At 41.4% G+C, this 22,368-nt stretch overlaps 1 pseudogene; it reads right to left on the reverse strand.

Annotated features, from left to right (window-relative positions):
- Nucleotides 1–10,062: 10,062 nt before the first annotated feature.
- On the reverse strand, nt 10,063–10,996 carry LOC115637829 (annotated as a pseudogene).
- Nucleotides 10,997–22,368: the final 11,372 nt, after the last annotated feature.

The following is a 22,368-nucleotide window of genomic DNA, read 5'->3' on the forward strand; positions in this document are numbered from 1 at the left end:
GTCATTTAGTTTTATGAGATCTTTTTGAAGTTCTTCACAGTCTGCTTTGGTCTTAATTATCTTGAGCAGTTCAGTATCATCTGCAAACTTTGCTACCTCACTGTTTACCCCATTCTCCAGATCATTTATGAATAAGTTGAATAGGACTGGTCCAAGGACTGATCCTTGGGGAACACCATTAATTACCCCTCTCCATTCTGAGAATTTACCATTTATTCCTACCTTTTGTTCCCTGTCTTTGAACAAGTTCTCAATCCATGAAAGGATCTTCCCTCTTATCCCATGATAAGCCTTCTACACTGGAGGCCCAGGTTTGAGACAATATCTGTATCTGAAGGGCTGCAATACTCTGTGGGCTGAGAAAAACTGCTTAATCTAGCTGCTGCTAGTGGAGTAGGGTTAAGAGTTTAGACTGCGTGGTTATATTTTATTTCTTCTGGTAACTAACTCTGACTTTTTGCCTATCATTTAATATTATTTAAAATCAACCTTTATAGTCAATAGATTTGATTAATTGTTTATCTTTGCCAGTGAGTGTTTATGAAGTGCGGGGCATTGATGAAGTGGTGAACCAATTAATAAATGTTCACTGCACATCTTGAGCAGTGCAAAATGGTATATTCCTGGGGTACAGTGCTGGGAGCTGGGGGGATTTGAATCTGGTGCCTTTCTCCATGAGATTCATAAGTGACTCTGGGAGCATTCGTGTAATCTATCTGGGTGAGGGGATCCACATGCTGTTGTGCTGAGTGATCTCAGTGCCTGGAGGGGCTTGCTGCTGGTCACTAGTACAGCATTGTGGGAGACAGCCCAGGCTAGAGAGAATTCAGGGGGCACTGCGGTTCCACAGTACCAGGCTACACACCAGGCTACACTCCCAAGGCGATCCCATCACAACCATGCACCAGCTACTCCCCTCATGGGAGTGGTTTTTTTACACTGCTGGGAGGTGCCGCGACTATACAGCCATGTTAAAGTGCTGGCATGATAGCGCTGCCACAGTTTTTCCCTTAGCTAGAGCTGGCTCTTGGAGCTGGCTCTTTATTATAAGATGCACGATGTTGGTGCATATGAGCCATATGACCCATGGAGAGACAAACAAATGGTTTGGCCTCTATTTTGTACCTACTAACAGGACGACAACTTATACAGTAGGGGGCAGGTCCGTGATGGGAAGTTGACTCTTGGGGAGGTATTGATGTGATGACATGCACAAACCAGTTCAGCTGATACTGTTTGCTCTTTTATTATATTGCAACCAGTACAATGATACTTAGTGTTTATTTATCATATAGTAAATTGTTTCACCCACTTTGGTTCATTAAAATTACATTCAGGAGACCAAGTAATCAGTCAGTCAAGTTTATTGCTATAAACCAGTAATAATAAAGTATAAGGAAAGGGGCGGGCAGGGATAGCTCAGTGTTTTGAGCATTGGCCTGTTAAACCCAGGGTAGTGAGCTCCATCCTTGAGGAGACCATTCAGGGGCCTAGGGCAAAAATCTGTCAGGGGATTGGTCCTGCTCTGAGCAAGGATTTGGACTAGATGACTTCCTGAGGTCTTTTCCAAAACTGATATTCTATGACACCAGCCTCCAAGGAAGCCATCTCATGTTACATTCACCTGATGCAGAAGATGAGCTCCCAAATTTATACTGCTATGCCCATCTTTTTATACCTGTCCTGTTTACAAGTAACAGATGTTGCATACATCATTTGAAACTAATCAGAGTTATACCTTGTTTTCTAGTACCATGCTGTACCCCTTATCTCCTTGGTCTGAACAGATGCATTTCAAATAAAAATAATCATCTGTCCTGTTTTGACAACTGTTCAATCTACTTCAACCAAAGCTTACTTAAGATAATGCAAGGAGTTATGGGATATTTATTATAAGAGAATAGGAGTAGAGTTAAGATGTAGGCCAATTTAAGCTATATAACTGCTATACTATTTGTGCCTAATATACACTAATGTGCAGATGGTTTGGATACTCCATATTTGTACCTAAATCACCAAAGTGCCAGTTGGTGTTGTATTCATACACCATGTATCACCAGGTCTTTAGAAATATTAGGTGCCTGACTATTAGAACTGAGCAAAAAAAGATTATATATAGGTTAGTGGCTAAATAAAAATATCTAGGAAAAAATGGTTCATTTGAAATCAAGACTGGGCATTTGCCAGGCTGCTGTGTTGAGTCCCAGTATTCTATACATGTCTGCATTAAGCTTTCCTGGATCTCAGCAGGCTGCAAAATGGTTTCTCCTTTCTAACCCTTCATGGGAATGAATGATGTGGCCCAGTTGCCTTTTGCCCCCAGAACCAGCGTTGATGCCCCAGAACCCGTAGTAGGTCAAGCACACCCCACCCCAGAACTCCGCCCATATAGCAGCTCTGAGTTTATAGATTCCTCCAGGGGCAGGTGACAGGTGAAGCAAAAAGGTGCACAGGCATTGCAAAAGTCTCTAAACACAATTATTCTTTACTTAGATTGCATGAGAAGTACACTGTTGTGGAGAAAACAATAAAACACTTACATGCATTTCCCTGCCTCTGTTTCCTCACCCATCTGGGGCATTCTTAGAGCTTGATCAGGAGTCCTTTAGGGTACCCAAGATTCCAATTCCTGCAGTTCATGGCCCCTTCTGTGAATCATGGAAATTCTATCTCTGAGCCCGGCAGTCAGTGTCCTACTTTTTTTCTTAAATAACTGGTGAGAGACTCTCTCTTTATAACCTCCGATTCCCTTTGCCAGGTGACCACTTCCAAATTCAGACCGATTATGTGATCAAAGCCTTGGTCTACACTTAACCACAACCCCCAAGCAATACAGCTAAGCCAACAAAACCTCTGGGGTAGACACAGATATGTAGACAGAAGAGGGCTTCTGTTTGTGCAGCTAGCATCGTTCAGGAGTTGCTGTTCCTACACAAGGAGAAAAACTCCTTTTCTCAGCATTTGCTGTGTCTAGATGAGGGGACTCTGCCAGTATAGCTGTTGGTTAGCTGTAGCACCATAGTGTAGACACTTCCTTCATTGGTAGAAGGATGTTTTCCATGTAGTTAATCCACTTCCCTGAGAGATAGTTGCTAGTTTAATGGAATAAGTCTTCTGCTGAACTAGCTTCATCTACACCAGGGGTTAGGTTAATTTAATTATGGCAGTCAGGGCATGAAACTTTTTACAGCCCTGAAAGACATAGCTGGGTCCATCTAACTTCTAAACTTGCTGAATAAAAAATAACACTGCTCAGCTATTCTCACCTCTTGAATGTTTTCATGTTTATTAGTTCTGCTCAAAATTTTCCCCTTGTGTCAATGGGCGGCATCAGCCACTGCCAGACTGGTGCCTCCTCCTGGTCACTCTGGGAATAAGCTCAATGCCAAAGCCCCCGTCTGACCATCACTCCATCTCTGCATCTGCCTGTAGCCCCTCTCGCAGCTTCAGGAAGCACAGCACCATCTTCAAAACTAAGTACTTCACACTTTTCTGACATTTCAAAACAGCCATTCATCATCATCATCAGTAGTAGCATTTTCCTAGCACCAAGGATCACCATTCATCAGGACCCCATTGTGCTTGGTGTTGTACAGAGAACAATAAGACAGTTCCTGCCCCACGCATCTTACAGTCTAAGTAATGTCAGTTTCACTGGGCAGTCTGCTCTGGCTGTTTTGCACCACTCAGGAGCAGCCCAAAGCAACTAGGCATTACCAGGGAATTAGGACCTAAAAGTTTTTAAAAATAATAAAATGTCTGTGGGGACCCTGGTTGCAGGACTGTACTTAAACAGATTCAACCTCTGTGTCTTTCCAAGACAACATAACCTGTGCGACCTTGAGCTTATTGCCAGTTACACACAACACTATGCACTATGCAGTAAAGGCTGATAACGTGTATCAGTAATTTAGAGTAAACTATATTAGAAGGAAATTGTAATTACCCCAAAAGAAAGCACTGGAAACCAGGACAGTTTGGTGACAGTTAAGATGAAACTAAAAAGGAATGCAAGACACTAGGACATTTCCTGACAGTTTGGAATTGATTGGGTGTGATTTTCAAAACTTGTTAGATAAATACAGACATGCAAACAGTCAAGGCTGATTCCCCACTTTGGCACTTTGAGTGCAGAGGGTGGGGGACGCAAGGACTCTAAAAATTAACACTGGCCACTCCAGGCTTGTATTAAACTCCCAAGGTTGCAGGTTTTTTCTGATCTTGGATTGGTAAATGCTGCCACCAGCTGAATGCAAAACCCCTCTGGGAATCCAGGAAGGCGCGCTTGGGAATTCTTCCCTGCGGGGTACCCTGAAGCCCTTTCAACCCCCACTTTGGGGAAGAGCTGAGAAAGAAACCAAAGGAAATCAGCTGTTGCCAGCAGATAATTAAATAACTTGCACAAATCTATTAGGACAGAAAGGAAAATTTTATTAAAAACAAAAAGAAAGAAAACATCTGGAAACAAAGGCTATTGCTAGATTTTTAAAAAAAACAATTACAAGGATTAATGATCAAGAATAACTTTCTTGAGGTCCAGTTGAAAGGCTGCAAGCAAAACAAAAGGATTTGGGGTTAGCACAGAGGAGTCCACAAGCCATATATAAATAAAAGGGATAAACCTAATCACATCTTCCTAAATATTTCCTCATCTACTTATATATCTTGGCTTTTAAATGAGTAGCTTCTAGGTATAATCCTAATGATTGTTTCATACCTGGCCCCAACCTTCTTACAGCATATTTTTTTTCCTGTTCCCTTATTCTGGAAGAACAACAATAGACAGACAAAAGAGGAGTCTTGTTTCAATTTTAAAAAGTTCTAGCCCTCCCATCAACTCTCCCGGCCAGGTGCCCATTCACTTCTTTTAACTCTTTACAGGTAAAGCAAGTAGGGAACAGCTACTAAGAAGGATTTTATAGCTAACCGACTGGCTGGGTCCATAAAATGGAGCTCTCCCCACCCGCTTCATTTATCACACAGACAGAGAAATGCCATCACACTGATGGCAGGGCCTCACTTCCCTCAGCCACCTAGGTAATGTAAGGGTTATCATATGGCCGGGTTTCTCCAGAAATGTCCTTTCTTTTGATTCGCCACCCTCCATCTAGGTGGATTTTTCAAATAAGAGGAAATATCTGGGAAAACTGTCACTGTACCATAACTGGTCCCTCCCCTGCATCCACAGCTGCTGGATCCCACCCACCCCAGCCCACCCCATCCCGTCAGGTAAGCATAGCCACCAAGCACATCTAAGCCAGGCCACCTGTCCCACCATGGGGTTTCAGAGCCTAGCTAGGAGGGGTGACAGGCCCAGGCCCCACTTCCCCACCCTTAGGAGTAGGAGAATCCCACAGGGAGGCGCTGACTGATGGGCTGGTGCTGTGTCTCAGGTCTGTGCCAGCCACTCTGCCACCATAAGAGGGAGCAACTCTGCCTCCCATTTTCAGTATGTGTCCCCACCCCAGTTACCTCCTACGACACCCCCAAATAACCCTCCCAGTACACACACCCCTCCAGCTCCCCCTAAATATCCCCCATTACCACCAAATACTCCCTCCCAGTACACACACCCCCTCCAGTTACCCCCAAACACCACCTCTTGCACCCCCGATATCCCCTCCAGCACCTGCTAAATACACCCTCCCAGTACACACACACCCCACCAGCATCTCCCAAAATACCCCTCCTGCACCCTCATCGCCTCTCTCAGGATACACATACCCCTCCTAGACACCCCAAATACGCTGTCCAACACCTGCCAAACACCATCTCCTAGTGCACACACACCCCTCCGGCACCTCGAAAAAGCCCCTTGAGCTCCCCCTCCCCCACACAGCAGTGTCCTCTATTACAGAGCTTAAAATGCAGGTGAGGTCACCCTGGATACAGGTGATTTGTAAAGGGGGTGTTTCTGTTCTCCCTCATGGAGTGACCGCACCAGGGCTGGGCTCTGGAAATCTCAAAGAGCTCCGATCCCAGCAGGGTCTCCAGAGGCAGTTCCCAGGCTGGTGGGGTGATTCCCTGCATACCCTGGGCAGAGGCCATGTTGCCCTTTTCTTTCCTCTAATTCCGAAGGCTCGGCCTGGAGCCATGACACAAGGTTGCTGGGCTGGGGACATGGTGGGAAAAGCCCTGAATCAGGGGATTCATGCTGGTGCCAAGAGTGGAGCAGAGCCCACAGGCTCCCAGCTTGGCTATCTCTCTCCTTCCCCTCTCCACCTAGTACCTTGTGTCCCCTGCTGCGGCTGGGCTGAATCTCGCCCCAGGGGCCCAGCTGAGGGACACCCCATCTCTCTCGTGCTCTCCTGGCCGGGGGTCCACCTAATTTCTTGCAACTGTTAAAGTTTATGTAGACTTTGACCAAGCTCCCTTGACCAAGCTCTTTAAGTAACCTCACTCATTAAGGTGGGGAAACTGAGATAGGCCACAGCAGAACGATCCTCTGCTGCATGGAGAAGTTTGGGAGATGATGGTGCCCCCTCTACAGTGCCACAATAATTGTTCTTTCAATATAGTTGCAGCATTTTTTTCATGCTCCTAGCCAACCTAAGGACACCAGGAAATCTTTACCATGTAGCCCAAGCTGAAGAGAAGTAAGCAATCTTCTCCCATTAGTGCCTAACTCCCCTAAGCTTATTTGTAAATCTCAGCCATAGTCAATGTAATTAATGGCCAGGAAAGAGAATGGGAAAGTTCTTGAGTACTACCTCAACATGCAAGGAGTGGCATTGATTGGTCAAGCAGTCTCCATTGTCTTTGTGTTCTCTCTGGGGAATCTTCTGGGATGGCTATTGGGAAAGTGAATTCCCTTTGATTGGGTCACCAGTGTTTCTGCCTTATCCATTGTTGTACCTGAAAGTCTGGTTGTGAGTGTTCCCAACTTCACAACATATTTCAGTAACACACACATAGCTAAACTTTGTAACTTCACACACATACAATCCAACAGTAAATTTATGTTGAACAGGTTAAGACTTTTAAAATAATTCCTCACAGGGCATACTTTGTACAAACATATCATAATTATATGACAGCGGTGAATATAGGGTCTCCAGGGTGCTGTGTCATAAATCTGGTGAAGTTTTCCTCATTTGCACTGCTGTAAATCTGGAATAATTCCACTGAAATGTGTTGGAGATAGTTACAATGAATGTGAATACAGACTAAGAGCAAAATGCTGCCCTGTAAGTGAAATGTCTTGAGTTCCCGCTGTTTTATTCTTCTAGCTTTTCCAAGGATGAAGGGATATCATGTTTTCTGAGTACAGATGTAGAATTCCCACAGGATTTGCCTAAGTGAGTTGAGATTAAGGTATGTCCCTGAGCTTGTTAAAGGCAAGAGAGGCAGCTCCATCACCTAGCAGCCCTACTTTCCATCCATTACCTCCAGGAAAGTGTCTTCATGTGTCCCTTCAATGGAGCAGGAATAGCCAGTTACATGGTGATTGTTTCCAGTGCTCTCCATCTGTGCCATCAAAGCTGAGTGCCAGGAGTCCCCCCCCGGGCACATACACACACACTTTTGGTCCACTGTCTGGCCCTTTGTGCCCTATATCCACCAGTTTACAATCTTGGCATGGTATGGAAATATCTCTGGTATGCTGGGATTTGAGCATGACCGAGTCTATCTTGTTAAGTTCCTTGGGCCTGCTATGCAAGCAATCTGTTAGGGCAAAAAAAGATCATCCCTTAGATGGAACAAGTTTTACACAACTTCTCAAATGGCATTTTCAAAGGGGCTAGCTAAGTGGATGCTGATTTTCAATGGAAATTGAGTACTTAAGTCCCTCAAGCCCTGTTTAAAAATCCCAGCAAATATTACCTTGGGGAAAACCAAACTCTACCTTGCTGATAAAAACTTCCCTCTACAAAGAGAAGCAACATCAGTTATGAGGAAAATGTGGCTAATTTTGTTCAGTACGCAAAATATTTGAACACATCACCACATGCATTGACATAAGTTTGATATAATCCAAAATATGTTGATCAGAGCCACTAAAAACTTTGACAAGAGTCGGACATGACTTGAAGGCTATGACAATACCTTGTCACATCTGTCAACATTTGGATGTATATTTGACAGGTTTCTACAAAGTTTTATATAACTCTAGCTCTGTTACAAAATTTTGACAAGGCTTGAAAGCGCAGACCTTCAAAGGTGTTTGAGCATGTAAATCCCATTGACTTCAGTGGGAATTAGGCACCTAAATACCTTTGGGCATCTGGTCCAAAAACCTTTGCTATGTCTCAGAAAGCTATGAAAGAAACATGGATATGGCTCTGATAATTACAACATCCATTTGAAATGTGTCCACAAACTTTCACATGATACAATTTGTATTTAAAATCATGACTAAAGAAAGACTTGTCTCTAAAATGTTGGCATTGCTTTAATGCATCTGAAGACATTTCTATGATGTTCCCATGTCCTTAAAATATATTTAAAGACTTTGACGTGTCATTGGAAGCTACAATAAAACTTTGACTTGTCTCTAGAAATCTGTAAATAACTTTGGCATGTCTCTGCAAACTTTGACTTTATTTGACATGCCTCTATTATGACAAAATACTGGAATCATCTCAGAAATCAACCTCACTCAGTTATGTTGCTAAAAATGCTCCTTCGACAATGAAATACCTCTACTGTCTTTGAAAAGACTGTGATGTGTCACTGATAATTTTCATGAAAAATGAGATGTAATGTACTGGTATGTTTCCAAAACTATGGCATTTTGACATGCCACTAAAACCACTGACATTTATTTATCATGTTTCTAAAGGCATTAGTATAACATGCCTACTCAAAACAACTTGACAATGGTTAGGCAGTTAGTGTGCTGAGATGTGTGTCATGCTAACCAGTAACATAAGTACACAGAGCATGGTTTTGCATCCCTGCCCATCCTGGCTAATAGTCACTGATAAACCTATCCTCCATGAATTTATCTGTTATAGTCTTGGCCTTTATAACATCCTTTAGCAAAGAATTCCACAGGTTGATGCTGTTGTGTGAAGAAATATTTCCTTTTGTTTGTTTTAAACCTCCTGCCTATTTATTTCATTTCATGACCCTTAATTCTTGTATTATGAGGAGGAGCAAATAACACTTCTTTATTCACTTTCTCCACACCAGTCATTATTTCATAGATCTCTATCATATCCCTACTTATTCATCTATTTTTTAAGATGAAAAGTCCCAGTCTTATTAATCTCTGCTCATATGGAAGCTATTTCATATCCTTCATTATGTTTGTTTCCCTTTTCTTCACCTTTTCCAATTCCATGTACTTTTTTTGAGATGGGTTGACTACATCTAGACACAGTATTCAAGATATGGGCATAGGGTGGATTTATACAGAGGCAATATGGTATTTTCTATCTTGTTATCTATCCCTTTCTTAATGATTCCCAACATCCTGTTTACTTTTTTCACTGCTGTTCAGATTGAGTGGATGTTTTCAGAGAAATATTCAGTGACTCCAAGATCTCTTTCTTGAGTGGTAACAGCTAATTTAGACCCCATCACTTTATATGTATAGATGGGATTATGTTTTCCAATGTGCATTACTTTGCATTTATCAACATTGAATTTCATCTGCGATTGTGCTGACTAGGCAGCAAGTTTTGTGAGATCCCTTTGTAACTCTTTACAGTTTGTTTTGGACGTAACTATCTTGAGTAGTTATGTATCATATTCTCATTTAATTACTTCTTTGTTCTCCCCTATCTATCTGTCAGTATACGACTGTTGTCTTTTGCCAAATATTTAGATTGTAAGCTGTTTGGGGCAAGATCATTTTTGTGTTCTATCTTTGTACAGCACCTAGTACAATGGGGTGCTGGCCCATGACTTTGGCTCCTAAACACTACTATAATGCAGACAATAGTACTACTAATAATAATGGTTTTTATGTGATGTTCTTTGATGAGAGTTTTACATGAGTTTGACATGACCCTAGTAACTTTGCTAAGGCTTTAATAGACAATTAAAATTATTGACATTGTCTCTTTCCATGTTTTCTGCTACAAGCAGTGACCATCAGGACATCTTACAATGACCTCAAGTCCCCCTGCTGAATACCTTTTTCAAAATCTCTCTGACCTCTTTGTTTCTCAGTGTATAGATGAAAGGATTTAGAAATGGAGTTACAATTGTGTTCAAGATGGTGAATATTTTGGTGAGTTCCAAAGAGGTTTCTATGGATGGTTTAACATGTAGAAAAATGGTGATCCTGATCCGCATCATATAATCACAATTGTGAGATGAGAAGAGCATGTGGAAAAGGCCGTTTGCCAACCTTGTGATGAGGGGATTTTCAAGATGGTGGAGATGATATAAATGTAGGATACCAGGGTTATCACACTGGATCCTAGGTTGACGATGGCAAACATGATGAAACAGACCATCTCAACTAGGTAGGTGTCAGTGCAGGAGAGAATTATCCAGGGAGTTATGTCACAAAATAAGTGATTGATGACGTTTGGGCCGCAGAAGGACAATCTGGCAATCAGACCTGCTGGTACAGAAATAACCAGGAAGTCACCCACCCAAGAGCTAAGGGCCAGCTGAACAGAGAGAGTGCTGCTCATAATAGTGTTATAATGCAAGGGGTAGCAAATGGCCATATAGTGGTCATAGACCATGACAGCGAAGAGGAAGTATTCTGTGCAGCCCAAGGAGAAGACAAAATCCATCTGCAGAAGGCAGCTGGTGAAGGAGATGGATTTGCTTTGGGACACAAGATTGGCTAGAGTCTTAGGGACACAGGCTGTGGTGAACCAGATCTTCAGGAAGGCAAAGTTGCAGAGGAAGTAGTACATGGGGGTTTGAAGGCATGTCTGGTCCTGACTAGGAAGATGATGGCCACATTACCATTGATGATCAGGACATACATGAAGAAGAAGAGTACGAAGAGAGACAGCTGCAAATACTGAGACCCAGGGAATCCCAGAAGGATGAATTCCTTCACTCTGGTGTGATTTTCCTCACTCATCAATACTGGGAGTTTTTCCTGATGAAACAAACGGATTCATAAAAGAAAGATAGTTAAACCTTTAGTCAAACTTTGTCATATAGAGCTAATTTTTCTTAGATAACTGGGATTTATAAGGGCTTGATCTTTGTTAATTATTCCAACACTAGAAATATGGCTGTTTTATTGTCCTTAGATGGAACTGTCAATGGATCCTAAGGGAGGTTGGCACCCAAGAGGTACCCAGTTACAGTAGGAACTATTGCCTAAATATTTTAGGTCCCTGATTTTGACAATCTCAAAACAAGTAACTAGACCTCTGTCTTAGAAACAGATCTTCATGGCACACAGATCTCCATGGTCCTGGATTAGCATCAAACAGTTAAGTACTCACCAAAAGCAACTAGTCTATGTGCAACTAATCCACTGATTAGTGCATTTTATGAATACCTATCTGTGCCCAAGCTGCAGAGTTTATGAATCTGTCACAGGCCCGACTAGAAACCCCTGGTTCTTTCACTCAAAATATAGGCATTCATGGCTTTACTTATGCAGGTCCTTGGTCCAATCACTGAAGTCAACCAAGATGACAGCTGTAACATATGTCTGGTTAATTGTCAACTAGAAAAGGTCCTACAGGTCCTATAAACAACAGATATTGGGGGCCCTAATTCCTCACACTATTGGGCCCTTGTCAAAATCCCAGTCCTTGGAAACAGACCTACTCCCTGGTATCTCCAGCCTAAGAGTAGCAGGTAGAAGCAAGCTTAAAGCAGACATCTATACCAAATAGCTGTGTGTGTGATGTCTAGATGTTCTTGAGCTATAAATATTGCTCAGGTCTTACAAGCTGCTGAGCAGAACAGATGAGAGGTTGCTGCCCGTGGCAGTAACGACTGCTTAGTTCATCTGGGATTCCAGCCATTCATCATCTCATTTCACCAGAGGGTTTCTTTGGATATACTTTTAATGCTGGTTATGTTTGCAAATTCAGCATCTGTCCACTGACTGATGTTGGAAGGATGTGCCAAGCTGCTCTTAGACCCACAGTTATCCAGGTTATTTTAAACAAACCCACACACCTTGTGTTATATAGGTGAGTGTTTGCAAGAGCCTTGACATCATTGAACTCATTGATATGCTGACATTTTTGCCATCCAATGTTTTGTCCAGATTTAAAACTGTGACAAGGAGAATGAATCCAGACAGTATGAGCCCTCCCTGCTCTAACCAGTGGGAAGCATATCCCTAATGAAATGTGTAATAAATTGGTGATCAAGCCTAGAGCTGAGTGAAGAACAATGTTTCATTTCAATGGCCAAAATGCCAAATTTATAAAGGAAAAATTCATTTCAGGTCAAACCAAAATGTATTTATTCTAGTTTTTCTCAATGAAATGAAAAACCAAAAAAAAAAGATGGTTACAAGTGAAACAAAATATTTTGTACAGCCAGAAATATTTTTTTTAATCTTTGGAATTTTTTCCACATTGTTTAATTGTTTTTGATAAATCTAGCTACATTTCTAAACAAAATGTCTTTCAGAATAAAAGTGAAAATGTTTCGTTTGAAAATGTCAGTAAGATTTTTTCCATTTTTTTCTTCTTTTTTTGGCTAAAGATATTCCATACATTCAACCTGAATTCACGAATAGTTTGGGTTGTCCCAAAACATCATTATTTTTGTGAATAAAATATTCATCCCCCAAAATTCAACTGGCTCTAGTCTCATAGACTTTAAGGCCAGAACATACCATCATGATGATCTAGTCTGACCTTCTGCACATTGCAGGTCATAGAACCTCATCCACCTACCTCTGTAATAGACCATAACCTTTGGCTAAGTTACTGACGTCCTCAAATCTTGATTCAAAGACTTCAAGTTACAGTCAGATCTTCAACTGGTGTGAATCTACTTAACTTCACTGTAATCAATGTGCCAGACAATCAGCTGGTGTAAGTAATTACAGAAATTAAGTTTATTACATATTTTGTGTCTTCTGTTAGACCCTTAAGGTCCCAGCTAGGTTTGGGACCCCATTGTTCCGGTCACCACACTAACATAGCACAGAAGACTTTTCCTCCTCTGAAAAGCTTACAGTGTAAAAGACAAGCCAGACAAACAGGTGCAAACAAACAACAAAGAAAGAGCTTCCGAGAAATATAGTAAAGTTGCATCCCATTTTCCTCCCACATAACAACCCTCCTCTTTCACTCACCTTCCCTGGACTCAGCTTTCAGTCCATCCCTTACAGCCTGGGCTAGATCAGAACAATAATCTGATTAGTTAGGAATCACGTTCCAATCACTGCCCAATGCCAAATGCTTAAGGAACAGCATATAAACCACCCTACAACTCTAGGTATGTCTGCCACATTGTACAGAGGATATCCTGCCTGCACTGAGATAGCCATCATTTTCTAGAAGAAAGAAAGCATTATTGATAGTCATTGTAGCCTAGTATTTCCCAATGGGTCAGAGGGAGTTAGTGCAATAGAAACTAGGACACTAACCCCTTATGCTTCTTTGAAAATCTTAGTTGTAATGCCTATCCTCTCCATTTCCATTTGAATTTATTCTTGCACAGCTAACAATATTTAGCACTTGTGCAGATCTTTACATCTGCAAAACATGGCGATTAATCCACACAATTCACACTAGAGACCTGCTTTAAGGAGCGAATGGTGTGACTAGGTCAGTATGGTTTTTTCCTTTTTATAGGTGTGGAAACTAAAACAGGGATAGGAAGTGATCTGTTCAAATCACAGAGCCAGCTGAGGACAGAACGTGAGAGCTGAGATTCCTACTTCTGGGCACTGATTAGAAATCTACCTACTCCCACCGACCTATCCATCTACCAGTCCTTTTACATTTGCCTCAGTAAAATTACTAGACTAATACATTCCACAGGTAAATGTATTACAGCTGCTGGCAAAATTTCCCTCAACACCTTTTTTTCAATGAATATTGTCTTTTTGATTAAACTGATTTTTTCAAGCAAATAAATAAAGTGTTTGGGGGATTTTCATGAAAGCAAGACATTTCTGGCAACTAAAGAACATATTTAACTTTTGGTTAACTAAAACCTATTTAGTTTGTGGATTTCTTTGAGAAAAAAACCTGGAAAAAATAAAAGAAAAATGGGTAAAAATGAAAATATTTTCATTTTTGCAATTTTTTTGAAGTAAAACAGTAATTTACCAATTATACAATTCACAAAAAATACTATTTCGTTTTGTTCATCCTAGATTTTATACTACATTAAAAAAAGGAAAGAGATACACTGATTCTTTCAGTACAGGTGTGTTGACTCCTCAAGGGAACAAACTTTTCAGGTTGCTCATTATAAAGCATGGCTAACCTGTTTCACAGTACAGTTACTTTAAATTATAATTCTCAGGATAAGCTGTAGATGTTTTGTGGTTTTAACTTACGATGTCTTCCAGCAGAGCCTGTCAACACAAACTCCTTTCTTTCACAATCTTTCTTTCTTTGGATGACACACAATAGCATGCCTGCTGGAAAATGGTGCCTCAGAGGGTGATATATCTCCCCCACTGCAACCTAAATATATATTAAATATAGGAATAGTTCACACTTGGTTCATATTTACATCCAGGGCATTATCCACCACTGTAGCAGTAAAATGGGCTTTAAAATGAGCATGGCATGTATGATTCACTCAGTTTTAAGCTCTCATTCTACTGCCAGAGTGGTCTGAAGTGTTGTTAGTATAAATAAGAACCTGTCTCTTCAAAACTAAAAGACTCAGGCAAATGCTATAGATTTTGAGATTGGTGGGATTTTCTTTCCATCACCAACCAACTGGTTTTACCCCTACCTACCTTGCTAATGAGCTGCAGCTCACGCTGGCTGCATGAGGGGGTTGGTTTTTTACTCTGCCCCCACCTCCCTAGCTCACTGGGGTATTTGATCTCAACAGAATTTCACAGATCTCCCTAGAATGTGTAATGGACTCTGCTGAGTCAAGCTGGTCACCTGGCGAAAGCACAGTACTGGTAGCCTGAAGACCAGTGCTCTAGTTCTGTCTTTGCCAAACGCTTAACACTGTGAGCTTTGGAGCGTTATTTAAGATCCCACCCTCCTTCCTCATTTTCCCCAGCTGTAAAGTAATGGCAAATGCCAACATTTGACACCTTCTACTTTCTCAACACAAACAAAGAACTGGACAGAGGAAGCCTCAACAATGAATTTTATTAATCCTACAAAACCAAGGAAATATGCTTCATATATGTGACACCATCTACAGGCACCTAATCTATTCTCCATTTCAATATATACAGATATATAGCACTCCTGTAACAGAGGACATTAAGCTGCACCATGTCTAGTGAGTCAGGGAAGAATTATGCCTTGGAGCCGTGTGTCTGAAACAGACAGTAAAATGTGGACAAGTGTCTAAAGGCCAGATTTTTAAAAGTATTTAGGTGCCTAAACCCATTGAAGTCAGTAGGAGTTAGGTGTCTAACTTGCTTAAGTGCTTTTTTGAATCCCTCAGGATATCTACCTGCAATTTTCAAAGCCCAAATAGCTTTGAATATCTAGCAAGGGTAAGATTTTTAAAGTAATTTAGTTACTAGTGGGTATTCAAAAGGCATCTAGGCACCTAAAACTCATTGAAACCAGGTGCTTTGAAAATTTCACCAGGTGCCTAAATAGCTTTAAAAATCTGGCCCTAAGAAGCTTTTGAAATGAGACATAAGCACCAAAGTCCCTTTGATGCTGTCATAAACAGATAAGTAAGAGTTAATAGAACAGAAGTATTTCATATCTCTTTTGCTTGTAAAGGGTTAACAAGATCAGTGAGCCTGGCTGTCACCTGACCAGAGGACCAATCAGGGGACAGGATACTTTCAAATCTTGAGGGAGGGAAGATTTTGTGTGTGCTGTTAGTGTTTGGTTGTTGTTCACTCTGGGGGCTAAGAGGGACCAGACGTGCAACCAGGTTTCTCTCCAATCTCTCTGATACAGGCTTTTATAAGTTCAGAATAGTGAGTACTAGGTAGATAAGGCGAGTTAGGCTTATATTTGTTTTCTTTATTTGCAAATGTGTATTTGGCTGGAAGGAGTTCAAATGTGTATTTGGCTGGAAGGAGTTCAAATTTGTATTGTGCTGAAAGGATTTTAATTTGTACTTGTATACTTAGGCTGCAAGGGTATTCCCAGTGTCTATAACTGAAAAATCCTGTAACATATTCCATCTTAAATTTACAAAGATAATTTTTACTGTTTTTTCTTTCTTTAATTAAAAGCTTTTCTTGTTTAAGAATCTGATTGTTTTTTTTTATTCTGGTGAGACCCCAGGGGACTGGGTCTGGATTCACCAGGGAATTGGGTGGGGAGAAAGGAGGGAAAGAGGAGAGAAAGGTAAATTTTCTCTCTGTGTTAGGATTACTTTCTCTCTCAGGGAGAGTCTGGGAGGGGGAGAAAGAGAGGGAGGGTGGAAGGTGGATTTTCCTCTCTGTTTTAAGATTCGGAGTTTGAATCACAGTGATCTTCCAGGGTAACCCTGGGAGAGGCAATGGTGAGGGAAAGGGTTTACTTTCTTTGTGTTAAGATCCAGAGGGTCTGGGTCTTCGGGGTCCCCGGGCAAGGTTTTGGGGGGACCAGAGTGTACCCGGCACTGGAATTCCTGGTTGGTGGCAGCGCTACAAGTACTAAGCTGGTAACTGAGCTTAGAGGAATTCATGCTGGTACCCCATCTTTTGGACACTAAGGTTCAGAGTGGGGAATTATAACATGACAGGTGCTTTTCAGTATTTTAACCCAAATGCTTAGCAGGAGGTAACACAGAAGTAGGCCTCTTGTGTAGTAAGGTAAGCACACGTGTGTCACAGATGTAGCCCTTTAACCCTAGAGGTTGCTAGGAGTTGTACTCTCCAGACACGACACGTGATGAAGTTTGAGCAAGCTAACCAAGTGTTATGTGACTACCTGCTGGAGACTATGGAATTGGAGGTTCTGGGATCAGTCTCTAGAATATGAGTGTTGTGGAAATACCCTCAGGCTACTCCCTGCCTGGATTCAACAGGAGGCCAAAGGGATAGCCAAGAAGAGCTAGTTATTTCCTCCCACACACAAAAAGCTATTATAGGAGAAAACGTGTTTTTGTTTTACTCAAAATTTTCCACACGAAAACATCAAATCTGACAAAAATCTCAATTTTCTGTTGGCAAAAGTATTTCATTTTCAAATATGGACCCTATATCATAGAATCATAGAAATGTCAGTGTCACACTCTGTACCTTGTGGGAACACCATGCAACCCATATTCATCATAATTGTGTAGTATCCAATGCAAAGTTTGTCATGTCAGGTGTCTTCGGAAGGCTCATGATGCACTGATCATTGTTGTTATAGTAATGTTATAGGTTGCAATTTCATTATGAGGCTTAAAATGTGTCCTCATAGCTTAAAACAAGCCCAGGAAAAAACTGTCCAAGAGCAGCAGGTCAGTTCATACCTCATCTGGACACGTATGGGACAAACCCAGCCCAGCCTCACAGGAACAAAAGACACTGGCCTAGGCAACAACAAAGGATCTGTTGGACTCTTGAATAAATCACCCCTTGCTTTGGTTAGTGTGGGACTATGATGAGGTAATGATTACCTGATTCTGAAGGCAGGGGAGCAAAGCCAAGAGGGAAGAAAGAACATGATAAAAAGGAGATGCATTTGCCGTGCTCTTCCTCTCTCTCTTCCACCTCCATCTACAGACATCACCACCAAGCAACTGAAGCACTGATCAAAGGGTAGAGCCTGCCTGAAGTGCAACCAGCCAGTATTTGGTGAGAAGCATCTGAGTTTGTAAGGTTGTTGAAAGTATTAAAATCAGCTTAGAATATGTTTTGCTTTTATTTCATTTGTCAAATCTGACTTGTTGTGTTTTGACTTATAATCACTTAAAATCTACCTTTATAGTTAATAAATTTGTTTATTCTATCTGAAGCAGTGAATTTGGTTTGAAGTGTGTCAGAGACTCCCCTTGGGATAACAAGCTTGGTGCATATTAATTTCTTTGTTAAATTGATGAACCCATATAAGCTTGCATCATCCAGCGGGCATAACTGGACATGGAAAGATGGAGTTTCCTAGGGTTGTGTCCGGGATTGGAGATATTGGCTAGAGTCATTCAGTTGCACAATCCAAGGAGCAGCTTACATGTCAGAGGCTGTGTGTGAACAGCCCAGGAGTGGGGGTTCTCACAGCAGAGCAGGGTAAGGCTGGCTCCCAGAGTCAAGGATTGGCGTGAACTAGCAGATAATCAGTTTAGATAACACCGGGGAATGTCATAGTCAGGCCAGAAAGGACCTTGAGAATCATAAGGTCCAGCCCCATGTGTTGAGTCAGGATGGAGTAGGACCAAGTAAACCTAAATCTTTCCTCCCAGCTGTTTGTCCAACCTGTACTTTAAAACCTCTAGTGATGCAGATTCCACAACCTCCCTCTTCCAGAACTTCACTACCCTTATAGTAGAAAGTTCTTCCTAATATCCTAAATCTTCCTTGTTGCAGATTAAACATTTTAATTCTTTTTCTACTTTCAGTAGACGTAGAGAAGAATTGATCACAGTCCTCTTTATAAGAGCATTTAACATATCTGAAAATGGTTAACAGATCCCCACTTAGTATTCTGTTCTCCAGACTAAACATGCTGAGTATTAGTTACCTTTCCTCCTAGGTCAGGTTTTCTAAACCTTTCATCATTGTTTTGCTCCCCTCTGGTCTCCCTCCAATTTGTCCACATCTTCCTAAAGTGTGGAACCCAGCACTGGACACAGTACTCCAGCTGAGACCTCATCAGTGCCAAGCAGAAAGGGACAATAATCTCTCATGTCTTGCATCAAATACTCCTGTTAATACAGCCCTGAATGCTATTAGAGTGTTTTGCAACTGCGTCATGTTCTTGACTCCTATTCAGTGTCCTGGAACCCACAAGGGGAGAGGCAATCCTTGATTTAGATCCAGGTGGAGAACAGGATCTGATCCAAGAAGTGGGTATAGCTTAACCACTTGGTAAGAGAAACCATAATATAATTAAATTTAACATCTTTGTGGGAGTAGTGGGGAATACCAAAGAAGCCCACCAGAAAAGCATTTAACTTCAAGAAATAGAACTAAACAAAAATTAGGAGGCTAGTTAAATGGAAATTAAGAGGTACAGTCACAAAAGTGAAATGCCTACAAATGGCATTGTGATGGGGGACACACCTCTCATGAGCACCTCTTGTTGGTCGGGTGAAAATCTGTACGATCTCTCTGATCCTGGATCCCCCTGTTGGCTGTTAAACTCATCAGGTGGGTCTTCAGTGACACAGTCCTCCAGCCAAGTCACAAACAGTCTTGATTCACTAACAAACATCTTCCAGGGTAAAAGGTCTGAGAGAGCCTGTCCCTCCACTCTTCTTAGAGTCTTTAGCCCTCTTTCTGGGCTAAGTCCTCATCCCTTTCTGGGCTAGCTTTAAGTCTGTGTTTGCACTGTTATATAGCAGGAGTTGACCTTGTTTGTGAGGACAGAGGCAAAAAAAGCATTGAGTACATTAGCTTTTTCCATATCCTCTGTCACTAGATTGCCTCTCTCATTCAGTAAGGGGCCCACACTTTCTATGACTTTCTTCTTGTTGCTAACATTCCTGAAGAAATCCTTCTTGTTACTCTTAAAAAGAGCATTCTTTGCTTCAGTCTTCAGTGCAGAGGACGTGAGGGAGATTTCCACTCCTCAGACATTCTTTTTCATCAACAGATCTGAGGAATTGTCCCATATTGAGTTATCAACAGAGGAGATTTTGGAACAAATTGTTAAATTAGACAGTAATAAGTCACCAGGACTGGATGAGATTCATCAAAGAGTTCTGAAGGAACTCAAATTTGAAATTGCAGAAGTACTAACTGTGATATGTAACCTGTCACTTAAATCTGCTTCCGTACTGGATGCTAGAGGATAGCTAATGTGACATCATTTATCTAAAAAATAAAAAAAAGAAAAAAGCCTCCAGTGACAATCCTGGCAAATAGTAAGCCTAACTTCAATACGAGGCAATCTGGTCACCTTAGGAAAGGGACATAAAAGAGTTAAGCACTCAAATCCCATTGACTATCAATGAGATTTGGGCACCAAACCCCTTCAATTATCTTGAAAATCTGACTTATGCAACAAATCTTCCTGTGGAGGGAGCAAATGTTATTTTTCCTCATCTGCAACATGTGAGCACTGAGACAAAGCTGGTTCGCTGACAGAGCTAAGAATCAACTCCATTTTGACTCACTGTCAGTCATTCACCCTACCTATAGTTGGAATAAGTAGCTTTAAATGTTCATGACATCCCAGATCTACTGACTCAGAGGTGTAGCCGATTGACTACACACATGGCTTGGTCTTAAAAATTTTCAAGAGACAAAACAATGTATCAGAGCTAAATATATTGCCTAAATCAAAGCAGTACAATACAAAAAGGAGATATACCCTCATTCCTGGAAGCATATTCGTGCAGCATGTTCACCTTACACAGAAGGTGAGCTTCAAAGAGATGCATTTCAACTGGTAGGATTTATAGTACAATTATTTAAGTTGCAAAGCTCTATACTCAACACTCAAATCCATCCCACTAGTTTGTAACTGTTCCTAAACTTGCTGCTTTGTTCTGTACTTTTCTAATCTCTCTTTTGGATACCATATGCTAAACCAGTTGGGTGTAGAGATTCATCCCACTTTGTCTAGGACAAAGCCATTGGCTTTGATAGCCTTCATATTTTCTAATGCCAAAGCTGTCTTCAGTTTTGCACAGTGTTGTGGGATACTCCACACGGGCAAGCAGAATTGTGGGAAGAGCATAATACACACAGTTAATATAACTTCCCACAAATATCACATATATCAGTCAAAGTTCCCCTAAGTCAAGGGCTCGTAGATACATTGCATATTACATTAATAAAGTGTGCATAATACTCATTGGTGTGATGTATGATATCCACAACTTGTGTGTATTGGCTAACACCTCTGTTGGGGATTAATTCTAATGAAGTCATTGGAGAGATTTTCTAAGGAATCAAAGGGAGTTAGGGCCAGATTTGCAACAGAAGTTGTGGCAGAAGTTGGATATTGTGATTATCTTACAGCTCTGACCGGCCTCTCTGTGCATCACTTGATGCTACCCATCAAATTCATAGCAGCAATGGAAATAATGAAGTTACCTGGACATCAAAGGTCTAAGACAGAAATCACCAACTAACATCCTCAATTATCTTTGTGAGACTCAGGATCTAGAGCTGAATTTCACAGCCTTGGTCAGTCACTATTTATAAGTGGATCTGCAGTCATATGGAAATCCCAGCACCCAAGTATAACACCAGTTGGCAGGCTCAGAAAACATGTTAAGGGAAGACAGTCATGGTGCGGGTGCTGTTATCTGAGTTCTCACCTAGAGAAATGACCTCTTTTGATCAGCTTTGAAGCACATTGTTGGATGGGACAATCTGGGGTGTGTGTGTGTGTATGAGACAGAGAGAGAGAGAGAGAGAGAGCGCTTATATTTTCACTGTTCTCTCCAATTATCTGTCAATCTAACCATCCACCTAATTATCCATCCTGTTACCTATCTGTCCATCAAGATATCTCTCCATTTTTCCTCCCCCTGCACTTTATCCATCCAATTATCTATCCACGTGCATTTCTAATTGCTCATCTACACTTCTGTCAAACTGCAATGTCATCTGTTCATCTGTCTAATCATCTTTCTGTCCGCTTGTCTAATGGTGTTTACATTCACCTGCTTCTATCTATCTATCTATCTATCTATCTATCTATCTATCTATCTATCTATCTATCTATCTATCTATCTATGTGCTGCTAATTGGTCCATCCCTGTGGGAAATGGACTTCAGTGATCAGGGGCTGCTGACATTTCTTTATTGGTTTTTAAGGCCCTGGCTGGCATGATTTAGTTGGTGCTGGTCCTGCTTTGAGCAGGGGGTTGGACTAGATGACCTCCTGAGGTCTCCTCCAACCCTAATCTCCTATAATTCTATAAAAATATCTATCATGATTATTGGTAACGAAAGGATATTCATCCTGACTCTGTGTGCAGCTAATTTCACAGGCAAAGCAGGTGGGAATTGAAGCTGACAAGGGACTTGCAGTATGACTGTGACACTCTGCTAAGGGCATCAGTGGCAAGGGGATGGATTGTAACAGGAGGTATCTCAGTCCTTGGTGGCTGACCAGACAAGTGGCAATGAACAGTCTGTCCATAGGCTGTAAAGTGCTTGTCCGTAAGGATGCAGCTATTTCTATAGGTTTGATAGCAGATCTGCAGTGACAGATCCCCAGCATGAAGGAACCCTGAGCAGTGTCATCTGAAACATGTTAATTTCATTGA

Source organism: Gopherus evgoodei, chromosome 21 (genome assembly GCF_007399415.2).
Source record: "Gopherus evgoodei ecotype Sinaloan lineage chromosome 21, rGopEvg1_v1.p, whole genome shotgun sequence".
NCBI lineage: Eukaryota > Metazoa > Chordata > Testudines > Testudinidae > Gopherus > Gopherus evgoodei.